Source organism: Budorcas taxicolor, chromosome 11 (assembly GCF_023091745.1).
Source record: "Budorcas taxicolor isolate Tak-1 chromosome 11, Takin1.1, whole genome shotgun sequence".
NCBI classification, from domain to species: Eukaryota; Metazoa; Chordata; class Mammalia; order Artiodactyla; family Bovidae; genus Budorcas; species Budorcas taxicolor.
This window is the reverse complement of record NC_068920.1, coordinates 122,033,687-122,059,488: the sequence shown is the minus strand read 5'-3', so window position 1 is coordinate 122,059,488 and position 25,802 is coordinate 122,033,687. Positions and strand designations below refer to the sequence as shown.

Genomic DNA, 25,802 nt, shown 5'->3' with positions numbered 1-25,802 from the left:
GATCAACAGTACATATTAAATAAGGTGTCTTTAAGAAGAAGTGCACATAAAACATGGTTATGTACTGATCAGTTGACTAAAATGTTAGGACCAGACACTCTCAGAAACTTACCTTGTGTTTCCTCTCAGAGTAATCATTCAGTATTTGCTAGTTCACTGTTCACAGCAACTTTATAAAAGACGTGCAACTTAAGAGACTTAACCATTGGTAGTTTTATGTAACAATGTTCTTAGCAGCTTTATTCTCCATAACTAAAACCTTGCATTAGCCAAATGTCCATCAACAAGAGAAAAGATAAACATATGTGATAATAAGAGCAATTATAAAAAACTAATCCAATAATAAGGATGAATTTCATAGACATTATACTGAGAAGATGCTGAACATAAAATAGTATAATATTCCAAGAATATTGTAAGTCACTACAGCCTGACTCTGGTCCTCACTATAGACCGAATCTGGTCCTCTCTTTGCCTCACAACGGCCTGACTCTTTGCCTCACTGGGACCTAACTCTGGTCTACACTGGGCCCAGAGTCTGGTCCTCACTGGGCTCTGACTCTAGTCACCACTATGGCCTGACTACGGTCCTCACTGTATCTTGACTTTGGCCTTCACAAGAGCCTGACTCTAGTCCTCACTTTGGCCTGACTCTCATCCCCACCACGGCCTGACTCTCATCCTCACCACAGCCTGACTCTCATCTAGATCACGGTCTGACTCTGTCCTCTGTGGCTGACTCCTTGCCTCACTGGGGCCTGACTCTTGTCCTCACTGGAAACTGACATTGTGCGTCACTGTGCCCTGACTCTGGTCCTCTCTATGGCCTGACTCTGGTCTTCTCTGAAACCTGACTCTGTTCCTCTCTACGGCCTGACTCTTTGCCTCACTGGGCAAAACTGCCTCTGGTCCTCACTGGGCCCTGATGCTGGTCCTCACTACAGCCTGACTATGGTCCTCACTATGTCCTGAATCTGGTCCTCACTAGGGCCTGACTCTTTAATCTAAGATTAAAAAAAAAAATCAAAGTGGTTGCTAGTGAAGAAGTAAGAAGCAAAAGAGAACCATCTAGGGAGACAGAAATGTCCTGTGTGATGATAAGCACTCCCCAGGTGGCACTAGTGGTGAAGAGTCTGCCTGCCAATGCAGGACATGCAGGAGATGAGGGTTTGACCTCTGTGTCAGGAAGATCCCCCAGAATAGAAAATGGCAACCCACTCCAGTAATTTTGCCTGGGAAATCGTATGAACAGAGGAGCCGTGGCTACAGTCCATGGGGTTGCAAAGAGTCGGGCATGGCTGAGCACAAGCGTGTAGTGTAATGACAGAGGTGTTGGGTATATTCATATATCCATTTGTCAAAACTGTACCACTAGGACTTGTATATTTAAATATATAGACATTTTACCTCAAACGATTGAATGGAAATTGGAGAGTGGATGGAGGTATAGGTGGTACAAGAATGACAAGCCGTTGATCATTATTGAAGCTGGGTATTGAGTACATATATTTTTCTGTTTATTTTGCATATGTTTGGAAATTTTCAAAGTACAAGTTTTTGGTTTTTTTCTATGAAGAGAGAGAGACTTAAGAGATACGGCAACCAATAGCACATATATTCTTTTTTTTTTAATCTCAATTCATAAAACTGTCTGGGTGTTTGAGGAGGTTAGGGAAGTATCTGAGGGATGGTATTTTTAGGTAATAATTGCATTATAGTTATGTTCTTAAAGATACTTTTGAAGAGGGATACAAATGAAATTATATGGCATCTGGGGGTTGTTTTGAAATAAACTAGTTTGGTAGAGGTAGAGACAGAACAGGTTTGACCAGGAGCTGAAAATTGTTGAACCTGGATGATGAGTAGGTACATGGGGTTCATCAGACTATTCTCTGTCATTTTGTATACTTGAAATTTTCTGCAATAAAAAGATTTTCAAATAATATATTTTTTATAAGTACTCTCACAAATTGAAAAACTCCAGGCTGGCTAAGTCTAATCAAATGGATGGAACTGGATCTCTACTAACGTGTGATGCTGATTCTACTTGAGAAGAGACGGGGTAGGCTGGGGACAGGAGCCTGGGCTGGTAACACTAGAAGGGGGCATCTGGTGACACGGGTTGGGAGGCTGGGAGTTTTGCAGAGTGACACAGTGAGGTGGGGTTGTGAAGAAACTGATGTCTGAGAGGTAACTATGGAGGCAGGACAAGCAGGAGGAGACACAGATGATTAAAGCAGGATGTGAAACTGCATGGAGGAACTACTTAGGAAAATATTAAGGGGGTACCAGTTCAAGAGAGGTAGTTACAAAGAATCAATTCTCAGAGAGGCAGAACTCAAGTAGGAAATTTCTATTGGCAAAGTTCACCATTCCTGTATTTAGGCCTACAAAGAGATTAAAAACAGACAAACAGAAAACAAAAAACTGAGGAGTTTAGGGAGTAACTTGCTACTTTATTTATTAAAGTAGCTCAGAGAACTAGATGAAATAAACAGGGAAGATTGGGTTATAGGGCATCTACCTAGTTGGGAGGATGAAATAGGGAGCATTAAAGCAAGTATCATGAGTTTATAGTTTTATAACTTAGCAAATTTAAATATGATTCTTTACCTAGAGCCTTCTCTCCACTCTCCCCTGGCCTCCTAAGACTTTCTATTCTACTACTCAAGACTGTAATGTTTAAAAGTCAACATGTTTCTTTTTTACCAAAAAAAAAAAAAATTGTTTTATTTATTTGGTTGTGCTGGTCTTAGTTGCAGCATGTGGGATCTACTTCCCTAAACAAGGATTGAACCCCAGGCACCCTGTGTTGGGAGCATGGAGTCTTAGCCACTTTGAACACTGAAGAAATGAAGTGAAGTCACTCAGTCATGTCTGACTCTTTGCAACTCCATGGACTGTAGCCTACCAGGCTTCTCTGTCCATAGGATTTTCCAGGCAAGAATACTGGAGTGGGTTGCCATTTCCTTCTCCAGGGGATCTTCCCCACCGAGGGATCGAATCCAGGTCTCCCACATTGCAGGCAGATGCTTCACCCTCTGAACCACCAGGGAAGACACTTTGAGTACTAATGAAGTAGTATTTTAGAAAGACAGATGTGTTCTTAAAAGTTTGGGGATATGGCTAAGTGTTTAAAATAGTTTTCTAAAAGAATGAAAAATAAGTTCCTACATCATGGCAGACAGCTAATTGGAGCCACCTTTTCTGATACAAATACATAGACATGCTGCAGAAGTATAACAGAAGCAAAAATGAAATACATAGCTGAGCTTGAGAGAGATAATTTCATTCAGCTTGAATGAAATACATAAGCTGAGCTTGCAGCAAAAAAAAAAAAAAAGTTGTGCCAGGAGAAGGGGACTCAAAGTCAGAGACCTGCTATTTCATTTTTCCACATCTTTTCTAGAGTATCAGTTACACTGAAACGTCCTTGCTTATCTGATAAGCACCTACTCACTTATCAGGACTCAACCCAACTACCACCTCTTCTTTGAAGTGTTTTCTGACTGCTTTCTCATGAGAAATTATTCCCTATCTATAGTCTCACTATTTCCTAAACATTCTGCTAGAAAAGTGCCTATAAAATCTCATTGCACTTATCTATACACTTGATTATAAGCTTCTTGAGGGTTGATAAAATGATAATTAATCTTTGTGTCCATAGCCTGGCACCATAGTAGATGCTCAATAAGTATGTGGTGAAAGAATAAATGCATGAAATTTGAGGTAAGAAGATATCAATACAAGTAATTATTCCATGATTAAATAAATTAATAGGGATGGAAACACAATCTAAATCTTCCCTTCATGAGTTTTCCACTTCTTTCATTATTCAGTAACTTTTACAGTCCCAAAGTAACTGCTGGCACACATGTTGGTTGGACTAATACTAATATAGACACTGCATTCTTTGATGTACAAACATACTCCTTTAAAACATTAAAATCTTAACTAGCTTGTCTTTGACATTTTCCACATACATCTAAAATGTCAGAACCAACATTTGGGGCCTACAAATCTTTTGAGTGAAAGCCCAGGCCTTCAAATTGTGTGTCATTCACAGGTTTAAAATAGGAACATGTTCCATGTTGACTATGAGCTATTTGGAGATTTTTGAGGACATTAGAAGAGAATAATTTTATTTGGGGGAGAAATGTTAGAAAGTAGGAGTTTTGAGAGAGAACCTATTTATTATCTGAATATTGAAATGAACACACATACATGCACACACACACATACATTATTACTCTGAAATCCAAGAGCCTCAGCAAGAGTTAAATATGCAGTCTAGGGTCTTCCTGATTCAAAAGGGAAGTCTGCCTAAATTTTTAGGAACAAAAAATAACTTTTAGCATACGTGAACTAACAGTATGTAATCATTTGTCAGTATAAAATATGAGAAATTTGGATTAAACATAAAAAGATATATTCATTTGCAGGAAATGAAAAATTTCCCATGTAAGGAGAAATACAAGTTTGCAATATTTCAAGTCATAAGAAAAGCTGAGTGTGTCTAATTTCCTCTGCATCATTTACTAGTAAATTAGGTTTATTGCACAATGTTTTAGAGACAGGTGCCAACAATGTGATTTTTCCTTATGTTCACATCCTAAATACCATTTTTATATTTGCCTGGGGGAGAGTAGAAACATAGTTTTAGCTGACTTTCATATAGTCATAAGGTAGAGGAAATATTGAAATTTACTAAGCAATTTTCCAAGATGAAAAACTTTTTACAATTCAAGGGATCCCAGTAATATAACTTATTTAGTCCCTTGTATACTTCGTTGCTCAGTCGTGTCCAGCTCTTTGTGACCCCATGGACTATTGCCCACCAGGCTCCTCTGTCTATGGGATTCTTCAGGCAAGAATACTAGAGTGGGTAGCCTATTCCTTCTCCAGGGGATCTTCCCAATCCCAAGAATTGAACCAGGTTTCCTGCATTGCAGGTGGGTTCTTTAACAGCTGAGCTGCCAGGGAAGCCCTATTAGTTCCTTGCTGCTGCTGCTGATGCTGCTGCTAAGTCGCTTCAGTCGTGTCTGACTCTGTGCGACCCCATAGATGGCAGCCCACCAGGCTCCCCTGTCCCTGGTATTCTCCAGGCAAGAACACTGGAGTGGGTTGCCATTTCCTTCTCCAATGCATGAAAGTGAAAAGTGAAAGTGAAGTCGCTCAGTCGTCCCCGACTCTTTGCGACCACATAGACTGCAGCCTACCAGGCTCCTCCGTCCATGGGATTTTCCAGGCAAGAGTACTGGAGTGGGATGCCATTGCCTTCTCCTTAGGATTCACTAAAATGACTAGATATCTGAATATAACAAATTTGGAACTATAGATTTTCAACCAAAGGATAGCTGCTTTGGTCAAGGAAATGTAGGTATTAGACTAGATATGTGGACCAAGTAGGTGGCAACTGGAGGTGAACGCATCTTCTGTGACTCAACTGTCCTTTACTCAAAGGACTTCAGATTTTGAAGAACACAGTAGAACTGTGGTGAGTAAATTTCGAAAACAGATTCACAGATTTTGACATATAAATGAATGCCACCTCGATTTTCTACACCTGGCACTAGAGCACAAACCCCACGTGGGCCTAAGTGGTGGTACATCTACTTGTTATTGCGGCTCTGTTTCAAAGTAACAGATATTTACCAAGCATTTGCTGTATTCCAAGGACTACACTAAGCAATTTACATGTATCTTTTCCTTCAAGAACAAACTGATTGAACTGATTGTAATAAGTGATACTTATACAAGAGATGAACTGTCCTTGGAATTCTAGTGACAAATACATGACCCCAAAACATATGTTGAAGTTATTGGCCCTGCATCCAAATTCTGAGCAATGTGTGGGTCTGCCTGATTCTGGGAAACACTACTTGATGAAATTACTTTAGGCTTGTGGCTGTTCTGATTAGCTTCAGCTGTACGTAGCACAGACTACAAAAAACTATGCCTCTACAGAAAACAGAAGTTTATTTCTCTCACTTAAAAGAAGTCAAGAGGTGGAAAATCCAGAGCTGCATGTCATTTCCATGGTCCTTAGGGACACAGATTTCATTTATATTTTTGTTTTTATTAGCTATACTGTTATTATTACCTGCTTACTATTGGCTTATTAGCTATACCTGTTTGTTTTTTTTTAATGGCTGTTCTAAGGTTTAGAATATGCAGTTTTAATTTATCACAATTTGCCTTCAAATAAATTGTGGTGGTCATTTTGGCTTGTCTTACATCAGATTTGGAGAAGGAAATGGGAACCCACTCCAGTATTCTTGCCTAGAGAATCCCATGGACAGAGGAGCCTGGCAGGCCATGGTCCACAGGGTCACAGAGAGTTGGACATGACTGAAGCACTAAGCACACACATTCAAGTAATAGTATAACACTTTACATATGATGTAAATTCTAATAATGTAATTCCATTTCCTGCTTCCACCCTTTGAATTCAAATAGTTATTGTGGTCAAGCATTTTACTCCCATATATGTTATGTTGTTATGTTATATAAATTTTGCTTTAAATAGTCAATTATCTTTTAAAATTTTTTTAAGTGAAGGGAAAAATCTTTTATACTAACGCGTATAGTTTCCATTTCTGACACTTTTCATTCTTTAGTATAAATCCAAGTTTCTATATAGTACTATTTTTCTATGCCAAAGAATTTGCTTTAACATTTTTTATAATGCAGTTCTGCTGGCAACATTCTCTCAGCATTTGTTTTCTTTAGCCTTCATTTATGAAAGATATCTTCTCTAAATATAGGATTCTATGTGACAGACTTTTTTTCTTTCAGCACTTTAAAAATGCCCTTTCATTGTCTTCTGACTTGTGTAGTTTTTAATTAGAAGTTTACTGAAATTATTTTTTTTATACATAATCTTTTATCCCCCACTGGCTGTTTTTAATTTTTTATCACAAGTTTTCAACAATTTAATGGTGTCTTTTGCACCATTTTTGTGAGTATGTGGGAATGTGTGTGTTTATCCTGCTGAGGGCTCACTGAGCTTCTCATCTCATAATTTTTCATCAAATACAAAAATAATATCAGCTATATTACTTCAAATAACTTCTCTATCACCCTTCTCACCCTCCTCTCATCTATAGTACATGTATATTAGAATACTTGATATTATCCCACAGATCACTGAGGTTCTCTGTTTTACTTGTCTTAACTGTTGTTTCTCTAGAAATTCCATTTTTAAACCTTTAATTTCTCTGTATCAGCATATAAAACATATTTGCAGTAATTGTTTTAATATGACTGCTAATTCTACCATCTCTGTAATTTCTAGATTTGTTTATTGACCGACTTTTTCGCTGCGTATAGATTATGTTTTCCTACTTTGAATGTCTTAGTGTTCTCGCTAGTTCCCAGGCATCTTAAGTGCTGACGTTCCCAGCACTTGGAAAGTAGGCAGGGAGAGCGTGACGCTGCCTCTGTGCTTATTATCGGCTCTGAGACTCCTGGATGCTATGAGTGACTTCTTTTCTGCTGTGCATTCTCTCCCTGACCGATCTCATCCACTTCCAACATTTCCATTACCATCTATATGATGGTATACTCCAATTTTATCTTCTACTGTCCAGACCTCTCTTCAGGGCAGTAGAGTCATGTATATAACTGCCCACTCCACTTCTCCACATAGATTCAGAGCCATCTCAAACTCAGTATACCCCAAAAGAAACTCATCAAATTCCCCCTCAAAAGCTGCTCAATGTCTTATATTCCTTAACTCAGTGAATGGCATCACTTGCTCATAGTCATACAAGTAAAACATCTGGGAGTCATTATCCTTTTCCTTCCATGTAGTAGGTGTTGTGGTTCTCCCCTTCTCAGCCTCCATTCTTCTTTTTCTAGGTTATCACCTCAATTTTCATTGGGATATCCACACCTTCTCATCATGGCTTTGGATCTAGAGGCAGGATATATTTCTCTATCCTAAGATAATTAGACTCATGCCATCCCCTGGTCACCATGAATCAACTGGTGAGACTTCTAAGAAAGGAGTTTTCTCTCCTTTCTAAAAGAGTTTTAGAAAGAGTTTACAAAAATGACTTCCTCATCTTCTCTTCTTGGACCTAGATGGTGAAACTCACAGCCACAAGAATTGTTGGCAACTATAAAGCCAACACTAAAGAAGAGCAATGAAACAAGAAAGAAGCATGTCCTTAATGACATCACTGACCTGTTGAATCATTCAGCCCTGTAGCCCATCTTTTCACTGGACTTCATATCTAGACAAGTCAATGTTGGTTTATTGGTTAAGCTAGTTAGAGTTGGGATTTTTGCTGCTTGCAATCCAAAGCATCATAACTGATAACTTTTCTTCATCCTTCACTCCCTATCACAGGTAATTGACTCACTAGGTGCTAGTAATTCTTTTACTTAAATAGTGTCTGATTTCCCTCAGTTCTGTCTCCTGCCACTGCCAGTGCCAGTTCAGGCTCTCATCTTTTTTTAAATGAATAAAATGCATTTATAAAATGTACATCTTACTAAAATTTGCTTCCAATCCTGGCACAACTTTCCATTGCTTCTAGAAAAGCCTGCATTCTTTGCATATTATACGAGATTCGTCACAATCTGTCTCCTTTACCTTTTCCTCTCTCCTCTAGCCATTCTGTTTAACCCCATCCTACCACCAGCAATGATGAATTCTTTACTGGACCAAAATATTCTTTGATCTCACACTTCTAGCACTAACCCTAGCCCTAGCCCTGCCCACAGTGCTCTCACTTCTCCCTTTTCCTTCCTCCACCAAAGAACACAGACACACTGACTCCTAGTCATCCTCAAGTTTAAATGTTCTTTGAATCATTTCCTGACCCTATCTGAGTCTGGGGTAGGTGTGTACCAAACCATCTGGTAAACTTTTCTACTAAGGTATTTATTGCAGTTTGTTTATTTACCTGGCTCTTCCTCTGCACAATAAGCACTTTGAAAATAATAAATATTTCTTTTACACTCCTGTATCTCTATTTCTGGGAACTGAAGAAGTACCTGAGACATACTATACTCAATAACTGTTTTTTGAATATTAATCATGGGGTCTGCAAACACAAGGATCCTTGACCTTGAAACTCTCTACCTGAAAACCGCAGCTTTTCCTGTGTTTCTGATTTCTAAACACTAGTCCTTTTCTTCCAGAGTATGGGGTTCTAGGTAGGCAGAGAAGGAAAACAAAAGATCTTGGGATAGGTTGCCTTTAGTTCTCTGGAATCCAGTAACATGTCCTGCCTTGCACCACCCTCGTCCACCATCTCTTCACACCTGGCTGTCCCACATGGGCGTAGACTTAGCTGACCAGCCCCAAAGCATACTCAGACCTTGGTTCAGACTTCTCTTATTGCCAACTGAAAGTTGGTCAATGTACGTACAACAAACAATTTTCAACTTTCCACTTATCTTTTGAACTTCTACTTTATAAAATTTGTATTTCTTGAAAATTGTAGGCCTTAAAATTTAAGAAATTTTTTAACATGGATGAAGTAAGATATAGTGATCTTAACCTTGAGCTTTACCTTTGCTGGCCTTAAAGCTGGATGTGACTGCGTGAAGAAATGATGGGAATCTGACAGTGGTGATGCTCCTAACCCTTTTATAACCTAATTAATTAAGATATCGGAAGCAACTGGTGGCTCAAATGGTAAAGAATCTGCAATGCAGAAGCCCTGGGTTCCACCTCCGGGTCAGGAAGATCCCCTGGAGAAGGGACAGGCTACCCAATCCAGTATTCTTGCCTGGAGAATCCCAAGGAGCCTGAAGGGGCTACAGTCCTTGGGGTCACAAGGAATCCGACATAACTGAACGACTAACACCTTTCTACAAGTCTTAGGTTAAACAACAAACAAACAAAGAACCTTAAATTTAAGGCAGAGAGGATACATTTGCGGGAAGGGAGGGAAATGGGTATTTGTGATCCTGAATTTATGGGATAAAATTAAGCAGCAGGGAAGACCGAGATATGGTGAGGAAGTCAGATTTCACTGGGCACTTGGCGTGATGAGGCTAGAAGCTGGGGGTGGAGCGAAGTTAAAGGACTAGCCAAAAGTGGGATCCTTAACAGTACCATAACACAAGCAGGGCCTTGTTCAGTCAGCAGCCTCGCTTAACACGTTCCCTTCCTTAGTGTGTCGGTGACCATAGTAACAGTAGGGCCGAGCCTCCCTCCCGAGCATGCGCACTGCAGAGCGAACGCAGCCGCGTCCTCAACAACAATGTACAGCTTTTTTCTTGAGGAGAACTACAACTCCCAAGAGACCGCTCGGCGCCGCCGCACCGCCTCCCTCTGTGGCCCTGCCCTGTCCCCTCCCTCCAGTCCCGCCCCCCCGCTAGTCCCCTCCCCTCCCTCCGAGCGTGGGTCAGAGACCCAGAGGCGGTGGAACCGTCGGGGGGCGCCGCCGCCGCCGCCGCCTCCAGCAGCAGCACCAGCCTCCCCGCGCGTTCGGATTTGCCTCGAGCCCTCCTGAAGCGCATCACAAGGCGGATCCCGCGGCTCTTCCTCCGCCCGCGGCTTCTCCAGCGTTCGGCTCCGCGGCCAACTTCCCCTCGTTGGGCTCGGCCGGCTGGCGAACAAGGCGGCGGCGGAACGCCGGGCTGTCTGCTCGCGCTGCCCGCGCACGCACACTTCTCCCCCCTCGCTCCGTGTCTCGGGGCCGTGCTGGGAATTCCGGCCACCAGCAATTGTCCGGTGAGTGTGGCCGCAGGAGGGGTCGCGGCGGGGCCGCCGAGGGGTGCGGGCCAGGCAGGCGCGCAACTTCCTCAGCGGCTTACCGGGGCGGCCGGCCGGCCGGCTCTCCCCGCCCGCCTGCGCGCCCCCGCGCCGGAGGCGGCCGGGAGCCGAGTTTGCGGCGCCGGCATCCCGCGCCCTCGCAGGAGGAAGCGCCTTTGTCAGGAGCCTGCCCGGCGTGCCCTCCCCCTCTGCCTGGGAGCGGGCGCGAGGGTGGCCAAGTCCGAGCCCCGCGCCCGGGGTAGGGTCGCCAGCTGCCGGAGGGGAGCTCCGCGGGGGCTGGGAGCGAGACCGAAACCAAAGGGAAACAAAAGGGGTGGTGGGCTTTTCTTTTGTTTGTGCGAAACTGATAACTTCTTTTTCCTTTCCTTACATAACACGGACTTCCAAGTTAGTCATTCTTTTTATTATGATTATTGTCATCATCTCTGCGTGTCCCTCGCATTTCATCTCTGGATCACAGAGCACTTAAAAACATTAATTAATTACACCTCCGGGGCCCCGACGAAACAAGTTAATAAGCCCGTTTCTGTAAGTGGGTATACTGAGGTTCAGAAGAGCTTGCTCCTCCACCGCACCTGGTGTCTGAAGACCTGAAAGCATTTATGAGTAAGAACTCGTTCTCCAGTGCCCCGTGGAAAAGTTAAAGATGTTCCTTTTACTTATAGGCTAACTAAAGTCTAAAAGAGGTCGGGGTACTTGTTAGGTAGTTCAAACCATAACTCTTCTTACGTAGTGTTTGAATTTTAAAACCTCAAAAGTCTTTTGAAAAATGCCCGGAGTGGGGAAAATACTGTGATCATAAACTCACCTCACCCATCTAGTTTTGGTTTTTGTACATGTAGGTTTCTTACAAGGCAGACGAGCAGGGATGGGGGATGGGGGTGGGAGGACAGACTTTTTAACGTAGGCTTCACAGATTTTAATCACTGCACACAAGGAAATGTGTCTTGGTTTTAATAGCACCAACAGCTTTCCCATCGTTTAGTCATCAGATAATTGAGTGAGCGCTTTATCCATAAGGTGCTGGTTGTGCCAAGAACTGAAGCTTTAAATATACGAAAAGGTCATCTATTTGTTTTGGTTCAAAGACGGTGTACTTCTCTTAGTCTGCAAAATGTTATTTTTTCACAGCAGCTGATCTTTTGTTTAAGAACTGGCTTTGTCTTTTTCTACATTGTGTATGTGTTACCTTAATTGAGCAGAAAGATTAGAGTGTTTTTGTTATTTACTTTTCATAGTAGTGTGAATTTAAATTTTTGAATTGTGGAGAAGGTTCAGTTTCTCCAGTTCTTGTTTCAGTTTATGGCGTTTTCTTTGTAACTAACAAAGGGAAAATGTTTTCTCAGAGTGATCAGATTTATATCTTTCAAAACATTGTCCGTCTTGTACAAATACAGCATATAAATCCCTTATGTTTTTTACTCGCACCAACAACCTCTTGTGGAGGAAGATAATTCTGAAGACAAGTTTATTTTGGTAGTTGACCCAAACTAGAAGGTAGTGCAAATTTAAATCAAGCATCATTTCTACTGGTTATTTCCTGAGGTGAATAATGATCAGAACTGTAATAACAAGACTTTTTCTTATCTGCAATTCTCTTGAATTTAATTTTGTATTTTATAGTTGCCCCTAGATTTTAGATTCTGGTGATTCCATCAGAAAAGGGAAAGATGTTCTTATTTTGATATTTCCCCCCAGTTTTCTAACCTGTTCTCTTTGTGTTCTCTTTCTGTAGTATCTTGAAAGAGATCTTGACTTTGAAACAAACAGTTGGAAAATAGAACAGTTAAGTGTATGGAAAGATGTATGTAGTGAAGTGTTTATAATACTAAATCTAATAAATTTAAGACTTTTAAAGAGAAAACTGTCACCTAGATTTTTATTAATAATACAGAAGTGCTGTCATATAATAATAGTGGTATTTATTGACTTTAAAAAAGAAAAAGAGATCCTGGGAATTGTCTCTTTGTGGAAGATTTGGGGGCAGGGAGAAATCTGTGCTCTCAATATTTTCACTGAAGTGCCCTTACAGTTGGTTAAGTTGAACTTTTTCTGCAGCATTTACAAACCAGGTTTACCAAAGGCATTTATTTGTACTTTAAGAAAGCTACTAACACAATGTCTGCTCAGTCACTGGAGTCCAAAGGCAGCAGTTAGTGTTGACCGTCAAAAGGCTGGCATTGCAGGTTTTCCTAGTTTCTTTGGAACCCCTTAAAGGAAATGACTGAAAAGTACAGGGAAGGGAACTGAGTCTAGTATGCTAAATGCTGCTGAGCCAAGTTTCAAGGGGAAGCCTAAATATGCTTCCATCTGTCTTTGTTTCACCTTCCTTTCAGGTTGTCAAAATATCACTTCTATACGAAGAGTTCTGTGAATTCAGAATATGCCTTATTGTGGTTGTCCAGTAGGTCAGATGATAAGGCCTGCAGTAGTCGTGCTCTGTGAAGAACTGTTTTCAGACAGAAGCTTCTGTAGCTAAGAAGAGATTTTAATCTGGAAGACTTTGAACACTAACATTCTCACATAATATGCCTTATCATGGCACATCAGTAGAGACCTTTTCTCATATTTATTGAATCAGAAAGACTTATATGGATTATTTTGTTACCTCTGTTGTAATTGTATCTATGAAAACAATGACAAGCACATGATGGCACTGAGAGGTGGTGCTAGAAGTTTCTTTGGAAAAATCATGCTGATCCATGAAGTTACATTTGTGTCTTTTAATGAGGAGAATAAAAAAATTTAAAAGCCAGTAGAAAAAAGAAAGAAAATCGGTATAATGAAGGAAACCTGATGAAGATACTTTTAAAGAGTACAATATTACAGATTACTGGCAACAGTATGTAAGGGACAAAATTCTAGCTAAAGTCAGTAAACCGTGAATTCCACTTAGCATTTTCTGTTTATAGATCACTAGCCTTGTTTTCCAGATTCTCTCTAAATATATCACATAAGAAATGTAAATAGAAATCATTCCTTCAAGGGATTTGAGTTGTTGGGAGGTTTTTTTTTTACACACATGGTAAGGGGGGTTTATTGTTTTTCTTTGTTTTCTGTTAGAGAATAGTTTCCCCCAGACTAATGTATAGGAACCTCAGTGCAAGAAATATTGGATACTGAAATATCTAGATATAATTTCAGGTTGTACCACTAGCTTTTATATATATATATGTGTATGTATATATATATATTCTCTCAAAAGAGCAATTCTAATAATTGTTCCTTCCAGAGGTTGAAAATAATTGCACGTAGTAGGTCTTACATAGTTTTTGTTTTTGCTGAATGAATTTGCAAGATAAAGAGAAAGCACAAGATTTCTTGAGTCAAAGAATTTATTTCATTTTAAATAGAAGTAACTAACTGAAACATGAACATCTGATTGAAGCCCTTCAATTAGCATAGCTTTCTTCAGAAATAAACTCAAAGGGAAAGAGCTTCATCAGGTACTTTAAAAGAACTGAATTGCAAATGAGTCTAAGAACTGGTTATTTTTTCAGAATGTTGTACATGTTTTAGATATTTTGCTACGATAAACTCCCATTTCAGGGAAATAGAGTTCTACAATTACTCCTTGTATCACCCCCGTAATACTTTTTTACACTTCAAAATACCATTTACAGAAAATAGAATATGTTGCTGGTGCCTATGAGAAAATCCTGACATTTGTCATCACCCGGTTAATCGTGACCATCCATGTAGTTAAAAAAAAGTTTTTAATTGAACATACATGTAATTTACTTCCTTCCTTCCTTTTTGAGGAGTTTATTGCTGATTTTTGATTTTATAATGTGCCTCTTGGGATGTTGCTACTTCTAAAAATATGTAGTACTTCCGCTTAGTTTCCCACCATGTTCTGCAGTTTTTCCTATTAATTTTTTGGCTACAATTTGCTTTTCCCTCTAAATTGTCTAAAATGAGCCAAGAAATATTGAAACATACCTGACAAGAAATACAGTCAGTAATTTATTATGCGAAGCTTCAGCTAAATTTCAAAGTACAAGGTTCGTTGAATCTATTTTGGAAATAGAAATGTACTTAATTTAAAGGTGGCGGATATAGCTAGTAGATTTCAACTTGGGTACCAAATCTGATTGCCTGGTGGTGACTGCCTAGAGTGCCAGGTAGAAAACATGGAGTCCTGGTTCAGGCTTAGCAGGACAGAGTGCTGTGATTAGCAATTTCTGCTGTGCACGTTTGGCATGAATGCCAAATATTCATTTAGTGTTTTTTGGATGCCTTTTATGTGTCAGGCATTGGTCTAAATGCTAATAGCACACAAACTAAAATCTCTGCCTTATGGTGTTTACATGTTAGTAATGACACAGACAATAAAATAAACAAGTAAAATATTTTGTGTTTAAATGACAAATGACCTGGATTCTTTTAAGAAATAAATAGCAAGAAATCAGAGAGGGAGGGGTATTATAACTTTAAAAGCAACTCAAAGCTCATATCTATCAAATGCATTGTATGGTCCATAGATCCTGCTTTGAGCAAACTAACTGTAAAAGACATTGATGAAAAATTTGGGAAATTTGGACATTGGGATATTTAATGAAAAGGAATTGTTAGTTTTTAGGGTATAATGTATTGAACATGTAATGTAGTTTTAAAACAAGAGCCTTACCTTTTGGAAATAGATATTTATGAATTAAAATATGATATCCGAAGTTTTTACTTTAAAATAATTGGGAGGGGAAAAGAGCATAGATGAAACAGTATTGGCCACGTATTGAAAGTTGTTGAAAGTGGATAATGGATACATGAGATTTCTTACTTTCTACTTCTGTGTATGTTTGAAAATTTCTGTAATTAACAGTTTTACACACACACACATAAAGCAGAAAGGGAGAAGAGGGGATATATGGGATGGGAGTGTGGAGGTAATAATTATATGAGTAAAGACCTGAAGGAGTTGAGAGCAAAAGCCTTGGAGCTAATTTTGGGGCCGGACATTCCAGGTGGAGGGAAGAGCAATTACAGTGACCCTGAGGTTGAAGTTTGGTTGGAAGGCAAGAAATTACAAGAAAATCAGTGTGTCTGTGTTAGAGTGAGAGAGAATAGCAGGGATAGTCAGAAGTACGGGGCTTCCCAGGTGCCAGTAGTGGTAAAGAATCGTCCTGCCAATGCAGGAGACATGGGTTCAGTCCCTGGGTCAGGGAGATGCCCTGGAGGAGGGCATGGCAACCCACTTCAATGTTCTTGCCTAGAGAATCCCATGGACAGAAATGGCTGGTGGGCTGTAGTCCTTAGGGTGGCAAAGAGTCAGACACGACTGAAGCAACTTAGCAGCAGCAGCAGTCAGAAATGTAAATGGAGGGTAGAGGAGACCAGCTGGTATAGGATTTGGTTGTCCATCCTTCCTTTAGAGTAAGGATACTTATTTTATACACTTATCTAAAATAAGTCTTTAGCCACCCTGAAAGCTCTGCACTTATTTCAACAGTACTGCTGCTGCTAAGTCGCCTCAGTCGTGTCCGACTCTGCAGCCCCATAGACAGCAGCCCACCAGGCTCTTCCGTCCCTGGGATTCTCCAGGCAAGAATATTGGAGTGAGTTGCCATTTCCTTCTCCAAAGCATGCATGCATGCTAAGTTACTTCGGTCATGTCCGACTCTGTGCAGCCCCATAGACGGCAGCCCACCAGGCTCCTCCGTCCACAGGACACTCTAGGCGAGAGTACTGTAGTGGGTTGCAATTTCTTTCTCCATCAACAATACTAGCATTACTCAAATATTTTTGTAACTTTTGAAAAATTGCCTTCTAAGCCAATTTAAGAGCCACACATGAAAATAGCTCATTACTTTCTATTTACTCCTTGTTTTTAAGGAAAAAGGGGGTATTAGCTACAATGGTATCTCAATTTATTTATCAGATATGACTCAGAAAGGATTTTAACAGAAAGAAAATAGGAAATAACTTCAGGCTATTTGTGAATATCAGATCTACTCTGAGAAGGCCATTATTGTTTCTGAAAATCAGATCTACTCATAGACTAAAGAGAAGTTTTAATAATGTCCTAGACAGTTGCAGCATCATGTAGAATAAGGATATAACCTGTGAGAATGACTGACATGGAAGAGACTATACTCATTTGGATATTTAAGTTCTATCTCAAACATGAAAACACATAATATATACACACAGGACCATGCATATTTCTTAATACTTAAGTATTCAAAACAGTCATTGCTGATAAATTGTGTATCATGCATCCAAAATGGAAGAGATAGCATTTATCATCATAATGAAACTGTGTAACTTTCTTGTTGCTATGGCATACATTTGGAATTGAAAGACTGGCATGCATTTAGTGTTAGGAATCTGGCTTTCAAGTCTTCTTGTGTTCATGTTTCAAATCTCAGATTAGTAGTTGTTTCAAGAACATGCTGATTTCCCACAAAGAACTCTTTTTAAATCTTTATTAAAATTACAGAAAAATCAGACCCTCCATCCTCCAAGTGTTTGAAAGCTCCCCTTTCCCTACCCCCCCCCAAAAAAAAACCCATCAATAGGAGTTTTTTTAATCATCTACTTATAGGACAATGTAGATGTAAAGACTATTAGTTTTGAAATTTTTTATACTAGTTCATTTTTTTAATAGGAATGTTTTTCAACCTGAGAAACTTAACATTTGAATGCTCTTTAGTAACATTGAATAAAGAAAACATCCTTTTTCTAGTCAATTATGCATAATAAGAAGGCACAATATTTTCTTTATCCAATAATATGATATGTAGATCTCTCCAAGGAGATCAAACTAGTCAATCCTAAAGGAAATCAACCCTGAAGGAATGAAGCTGAAGCTGAGGCTCCAATACTTTGACCACCTGATGGGAAGAGCTGACTCATTGGAAGAGACCCCGATGCTGGGAAAGAGTGAAGGCAAATGAAGAGTGTGGCAGCGGAAAAGATGGCTAGATAGCATCACCAAACTCAGTGGATATAAGTTTGAGCAAACTCCGGGAGATAGGGACAGGGAAACCCCGTGTGCTACAGTCCATGGGTTCGCAAAGAGTCAGACATGACTTAGCGACTGAACAGTAGCAACAACATAGAAATTAATGGAATTAGGTAGAATTTATGAAATTTTATTATATAATAGATTACTAACAGTGACCACTAAGCACATAAATACGTAACTGTATAAGAAATACTTTAACCAAGATTCCTATTTTTCAGAAAATTGTTAGGTATCTAGGTTCTTTAATTCACTCAAGAGTTTTTATCCTTTTGGTGGATAGATAGGTAGATAGCCAGATCCTTTCTTCATATACTGCACATACTATTAGGATTAAGCTGCTTGGCTGGATTATTTAATGTGTTTTAAACACTATCCTTTGAGCATGGAACATAGGCCATGTTTAATTTTTGGGCTTCCACTAACTCTGGAAGTCTTTAACAACTATCTTTGATTCATCTGTGAAATAAAAGTGGTGGTAGTTTTTTGGAAAGGACTTTGAAATTCTAAGAAGTGACTGTATTTGAAATGACAGGCAGTCTTTTGATTTTGGTGGTAGGATTATGAAGCTGTTTTCTCATTTCCATTTTTTGTGGAATAAATAGCTTATGAAGGAGGAGAAAGAGAAAGAGGGAAAAGGGAGAGAGCAGGAGAAAGAAGGAAAGAAAAAAATCGGCTCTCACAAAATAGTAACCATGACCAGAAAGCCCTAGTAACTTGGATCTACTTAAGTGTCCGTGACCTAATGAGCTAAGATTCAAACTTATAAATGCAGTAGAGAGTAGTAATAAAAATACAGCTTCTCTTTTAAGGAAAAAAGTTGCTTTGCAAAAGGGCCATGTTATATTTCACATTGACTTGAACATTATGACCATGATAAAGCCTATATTTCATTTTGGAGTGAATAATGATGATGGTGATTAATAGTAGTTTATGGAGTTATATGAAAATTCAGTCTGTTACTTAAGCTCTGTTGATGGTTGCAGCATCAGGTTCCAGGTTATTCTGTTCACCTTGTGCGTTGCAAATACTCATTCCAACTCTGACTTCATCTCTCTTTCACTCTCCTCTCCACTCTGCCACTGGCTGTTTATCTTCCTTTGCTAGCTTTAGTAGAGCCCATTGCTCTTCCACATTTTTTTCTGCCATTTTTTATACTTATAAAGTGGATTTGGAATGAATTAAGGGCCTAAAAGAAGTGACATGTAGATTGCAAGTGTAGTACTTTTCCTGTGTGTCTTACCTAGTTAGCTTCTTTTATCTTTTCTTGCGCTTTTTATGGTACATGTTCTAGTGGAGAGATAGTATATTGTATCAGCTGGCACTCAGAGATAACTGACCTAATAAGGTGGGATATTTTTTGAACTGAGTAATGTAGGAAATAGTAATAAACTCAGCCTCATGAGTTAATCCTGCATCCATCCATAGTCTATACCTCAGCTAGCCTAGTGGATTTTCAAAAGCTGTTTTCAGCTTTTGGTGTATGTTGTTGTCTTTTCTGAAAATGTCAAACAATCAAGAACTTCATCATCACTGTAATAATAGTTAATCATAAATAGCCTTGGGGAAAAACTGTCTGGACTTCTGTTGAGCTGTTTTTTGGCAGTGGAGAAGAAAGGAGAAAAAGATCAGTAATGTGATGAAGTCCTTTATAACTTCTTCCATCCATAAAGTGAATTATAAGGTGACTGGCCCTGATTTTTTTTTGCTAGTTGTAGTGTTCAAGGTATCTATCAGTTGCCTTAATCTTCAGAAGGCACAGTTCAGTTTAATTTTACTTTTTAACAATAAGTGAAAACAATTGGAGGTATGTGGTTCTTCAGAACCTTAGAGTTGTACTCCTGGTTCTTGGCAGATACTATCCACAGTACTTCGTGTTCCTGTGGGTTTACACCAGATTTAATGAACTACATGTACTGGAAACACTGAGAGCTGATTTTCTTTAATTTTAGACTACAGTTAACATAATGGATTTTTCTTCAGAGTGTCTCTCACTGCCATACTTTAAATGTACCAAAGGACTAAAACACCCAAATTACAAAACTAGTTAAGTTTATCATTCATGAGAAAATGTGTGAATTGTGTGTCTTTTATAAAGTATGAGCTGCTAATTAGAAACCACTGTCCTATAGACAGACTTCACGTATCTGAAAGCTTTTCAAATTTACTTACTGCTTTACTGTAATTTTCATTTAAAGTAGGAAGATTCAGTCTCTGAATTAGTCCTGTCAGGTCACTGAAGGGCTGTGAATTTTGAGGTAGACTCTTAAACTGTTCATCAGAGAGCAGATCTGTGATGTCAGTGGTCCCAGATCTTTTTTAATTTCATTACAGACACTTCCTCAACAGAAAGTAAATCCCATTTTACTGAAGCTTCTTGATTGTATCACTTTTAGAAATGGCACACTAGTTTATCTGCAGATAGTTGAGCTCTTAAAGACCAGTCTTTTTAAGGCTTTCACCAGAATTTGCCTCCTGAGGCTGTCTGTTAAATGGCTTCCAAAAAGGATTTGCTACTTTTCCAAGCTGAGTAGGCTGTGAACAATTCAGTATGCCCCCTCATTCTCCTCCTACCTCTTAAATTGAAAGCGCCTTCATAGCACCTAGGTGCCCTGAGTCATCATGGCTAAATTCTAAAGAAGAATTGTCACATGGAAACACTCACCATGAAGTAAAATTGTCAGAAAACAATCTGAGTCAGAGATCATTCATGGATCACAGTGATACAACTTAGAGGTTGTGGGCTTCATTTAAATCTTTGAATGTACTTTCATCTAAGTCTTTATCATAGGCTTGTAAATTTCAAGGACTTGTTTATTGCCAGTTAAATTTTAATTGGTTTGATTTTTATTATCTACTACATGAAAATGATTTACTATTTTTAATAAATGTATCCAAAAGGAGAAGCAGTATGGTTCAGGATAAGAATGTCTCTTGATTCAGGAGTCAAGAAAAGTAGAGTTCTGGTCCATTTATTTGGGATGTACCTCATGTATTTCACTTAATGTCTTAGCTTCCTTTTCTTTACAAGGAAAGTCAGGAACTCTATGGGAGCCCTCTTTGGAACCAACCTATGGCAGATAAAGCTAATAGTGAAGAAAGCTGAGCGCCGAAGAATGGATGCTTCTGAACTGTGGTGTTGAAGAAGACTCTTGAGAGTCCCTTGGACTGCAAGGAGATCCAACCAGTCCATTCTGAAGGAGATCAGTCCTGGGATTTCTTTGGAAGGAATGATGCTAAAGCTGAAACTCCAGTACTTTGGCCACCTCATGGGAAGAGTTGACTCACTGGAAAAGACTCTGATGCTGGGAGGGATTGGGGGTGGAGGAAAAGGGGACGACCGAGGATGAGATGGCTGGATGGCATCACGGACTCGATGGACGTGAGTCTGAGTGAACTCCGGGAGTTGGTGATGGACAGGGAGGCCTGGCGTGCTGTGATTCATGGGGTTGCAAAGAGTCGGACACGACTGAGTAACTGGACTGAACTGAACCCCAAAATGGCCCTAGACTCCTTTTTGGTACAGCACTGTCAGCACCTATATGGTTGGTATTCTAGATGAAGTCTGTCATCTCAGCCTTATAAGGTCCCTTCTAACTCCATGATTCCATGACTTCCCATAGGCCATCTCCCTCTCCCAGTCTTTACTGTCTTTTTCACATGAGTGTCAGGGTTGAAACTCACTAGGTAAATTTAAGCATTCTTATTCTTTGTAGTCAGGGATAGCATGTGTATATTTCACACAGGACTGTAGACTGATGTTTATACCTGCCCGAAATGCATGTGTAGAGGCCTCATCCACAATATGACAGTGTTTGGAGGTAGGGCCTTTGGGATGTATTTAGGTCATGAGGGCAGAGCCCTCCCGAATGAGATAAGTACCTTGTAAATGACCCTGGAGGGATTTCTCGCTCCTTCTATCATGTGAGGACAGAGCAAAAAGATTTGTGAATGAGGAAATGTCAGGTGGGCCCTCACCTGACATCAGATCTGCCAGTGATTTAGTCTTGCACTTCTTTGTCTCCAGAACTGTGAGAAATAAATATCTGTTGTTGATAAGCCATCCAGTCTATGGTATTCTGTTATAGCAACTCGAATGGACTAAGGTATATTGCACTATTAAGAAAAAATGATTGGAGAAAATTCTTGGGTACACTTAAAATTCCAAGTGAAGTGGAACAAGTCAAAATGGTCAGTGATAACTTGATTGACTCATTTTAACTCCTAAGTGTTTCTGTGGCAAAAACCTCAGGTTAGTGAAGTTCATAGTAATGTTGTATCTGTTTGGAGGGCACATAATGAAGCAGGACTTATCCTAAATTGAGAGAGAAGAGGCCTGAGTTCTAGCTTTGCAAACTTGTTAACCTGGTTAGTATCTTCAGCTATGTAATGATAACAGACCAGGGCTTCTTGGACATTAATACAGTGTGTGAATTATCTGGGGGTCATAATTAGGTGCAGATCCTGATTTAGTAAGTCTGGATGGACCTTGAGATTTTGCATGTTTAACAGGCTCCCAGATGTGCTACTACTGTGTGCCATGGACCAGAGTTTGCTTTATGAAAGTGCTGTGATGATATGAGGCTCTTTGTGCTGGATCTTTAAATCTTTACTTCTTTCTTTCCACCTGTTTCACATCATCCATTAAACTTTTTTTTTTTTTGAAGCCTTGTTTTCCTAGACTCATTCCCTGTTTTCTCAGGCTAACAGCTTCTTTAGTTTTGCTGTTTTTCTTTTTCCAGAACCAACTTCATAGGTGGTCAGCCATTCAAGTTAGTGTGGTAGTATAATACAGTAGAAAGAGGCTTTGATTTGAAGAAAATTGGATTCAAATTCCTCCCTCACTGATTAGCAGCCTTATGTAGTTGACTTGGTTTTCCTCTCAAAGCTTTGAATACCTTCCAGATAGGGTTGCTGAAAGGAGTAGAAATTATATGTAAAGCCCTCGGCACAGTGTTAAGTGTTCAGTACGTGCTCAAAACTCAGAAGCTGTGTTTATTCTTATTGGCATCCTGATTTGGTTTTGTAGAGGAGAAAAAAGCTGTGGAGATCACTTACTATCTCTGTATTGTTAAATCCAGTGACTCTTCTCCACCATTTATCTAACCTGACTTCTCAGCAGCATTTGGTATTGTTGATACTTCCTACTTTTTGAAACATTCTTCTTCACTTCCAGGATATCATATACCTTACACTAACACTTAATGCTGTTGCTTTTTTAATGTCTTTCAGAAGCTGCTGCTGATTTTGTAGAATCCTAAATTTTGAATTCCACAAGGCTTAGTCTTAGATTAGGTTTTCTTCTCTTATTCTATACTCTTCCTAGGTAATTTCTTTTGTATGTTGAAGATTTCCAGGTCTTTATTTCCATTCCAAGCTCCAGACTTATATATATAGTTGTTTTCCATGGATGTCTCAAATGTAACTCAGATTCTTGTGCTCAAACTAATGGGAACCTTACGAGTACTAGACTGTAAAAGTTTTTGAAGAATGAGTTATTACCCTTCAAAAAAGTTAATTTCCAGCCAGTTTTCCCCCCAGTTTCTCTTTAGCAGGAAATAGTTTGTATACTAAAATAATCATTTAAAAATAATTGACGAAATAAATATTAAATAGAAGTTGACAATCCGAACTGTAACAGTAAACCTTTATTGAGCTGTTGCTTTGTACTAGGCACTTTGTTTCTTTCTCATAACAACTCACTGAGGTAGGTAATAATATAGGTAATGTTAGATTAAAAGTTAATACACTGTAATGTTTATAAGTAATTTACTGATCTGGGTCTCAGTTTCCTTCTCTGTGAAACAAGATATTATTGCCTCTTACGAACATTAACATCTCTTAAGAAGTAATTAAAGAATTAATATGTAAAAGTCTTTGAAAAATATGCCTGGTACTTATGATAAGCACTGCATGCATGTTAAGATTATGACTTATTAGTTATCTTAGGTTTACAGGAGAGTAAACTGAGCCTCAGTGAAGTTGGTCCAAGTCTCACACCTAGTAAATGACAATGTCAGGCATCAGCATAGACAGTCTGACTCCAGAACTCCCTTAACCACTCTGTTTCACTTCATCTCAACCAATAAGAATTTATCTCCTTTTGCACACAGACTCTAAATTAATGGTCTCATTGTGATCATAAGAGAATTATAATTCACTTCAACACTCACGCCTGGTGTTTGAAATATAGAAGATGAAAATATGCAGGTAAAATTTCACTTCAGTAAGATATGAGAGAGCTTACCTGGTAGCTCATTTGGTAAAGAATCTGCCTGCAGTGCAGGAGATCCGGGTTCGATCCCTGGGTCAGGAACATCCCTTGAAGAAGGAAATGGCGACTCACTCCAGTATCCTTGCCTGGAGAATCCCACGGACTGAGAAGCCTTGTGGGCTGCAGTCTATGTAGGCAAGAGTCGAACACAACTTAGTGACTAATCCACCACCGAGATATGAGAAATACAAGGATATACATCTTAATACCATTTTATTCCATGTGTATTTTTGATTTTTCCCTTTTCTTGTTAGCAGTTAAGTCACCAAAATCCCTAGAAAGTGGAAGTCCTAATTCTATATTACCCTTAAGTGACTTTAGTTGTCTTTTACTTATTCTGTTAAATTCTCTCTGGCTGAAAATTGGAGGCTCAGTAACATGTTGTATCCACCTAGTATGCTTAAAATTAATAATTTCTATGATTTTGATTAACGTCTTGAAATTATGTGGTGATTTGTCTGTTTTCAGATGTCTAAGTTATTTCAATTTCCCAAAGAATTTTCCTTTGAATTTTGTCAGCTGCTTTTTGAATAAGAACTTTGATTTTAGCATTATGATATCTTTATATTACATTCTAGATGTGGTTGAATCTGCTTAATTTATAAGCTTTAAAGCACATCTGGTTATTATTTACAGTTTCTATAGCAGTTTGTCCCCCCGCTCCCACCATTACTTATTTCTTTTTTCCCACTGTTGATTTTTTATTCTTATTCCTTTGCAGTAATTTTTTTTTAACTTTGTGTTTAGACGGTATAAAGGCAGAAGATACAGAGTCTTTCACAGCCTTCGAACTTAGTAGGGAGATGGGCTAGCAGGTTCTTGAAAAGGAGTGGACTTTGAAAAACCAGAATCATCTATGGGGGAAGAGTCTGTTTTTACTTGTTTTTGGAACTGAATTCTGTGACCTAGTGTATTTACTTTGGGGAAACACTTAAAATGGTTATAATATCAGCTAAGACTCTATTGTGACAGAAAACTCCATTGAAACTGGCTCAAGTGGGGGCCAGCTGGGGGCACAATTTATAAGGGTTTTTGTAAACTGGTCCAGGATAGGTGCAGCATCAAGAATACCTCCACCCATGGCTCAAAGTCATCAAGACTCAGTTTCTGTATGTTTCTTAGTACTGCTTCCTCAGTGGTAACTTTATTCTCAAGCCTTGCATGAGCAAAAGATAACTTTTAGTCCATTCAGCCCCTAAATCCTTAATCTGAAAAAATTAACTATCTTTTTTCCCTGGAAGTCCCAGCAAAAGTCTTACTGTATCTCATGGATTCATACTCGTCCACTGCCCTTGTGGCCAAGGGATTGTGACGTTCAGATCGTCTGGGACAGAGCCATGTACCCAGCTTTTGAGTTTGAGGGTTAGTCAGCTACATCAGACACACATAAAACTATATGTATTTACAAAGGGGAATGAAGATATCAATATTACCACCTGAAGGGTGACTGATTGATTGTTGGGCAGTGGAAAATAGATGTACTTTGTAGTATCTTTTCCATTTTAAGAGTTAGCACGCAACTAGCAAAGATCAGTTTGATTATTTTTTAATATAATATTTAGTGCTAATTTGAAATTTGTGTGATTTCACTTTTAAATTACTAAAAGCAGTATGTAAATGGAATTGCTAGAATTTTCACCTCTGAAGCGCTTTGAGAATGTATCAAAATGTAAAATTTGGTGCTGTTTTAACAAATACCATACTACTAATTTTCCTATTAGCTGTAGTAATCCAATTTGTTGATAGCTAGTTCTTATGAGATAAGGCATTGTCTTTATGGATTAACATCTTTTTCTAGGTTAACACTTCCTGGTGTCTCAGAGGTT

At 39.1% G+C, this 25,802-nt stretch overlaps 1 protein-coding gene across 1 annotated transcript in view; it reads left to right on the top strand.

Annotated features, from left to right (window-relative positions):
* Positions 1 to 10,393: 10,393 nt before the first annotated feature.
* Positions 10,394 to 25,802, top strand: part of PELI1 (pellino E3 ubiquitin protein ligase 1) — a 57,444-nt gene continuing 42,035 nt past the window's right edge. The window contains exon 1 of the mRNA XM_052648337.1: positions 10,394 to 10,696. The gene's annotated coding sequence lies outside the window, so the exon portion shown is untranslated. The remainder of the gene's footprint in view (positions 10,697 to 25,802) is intronic.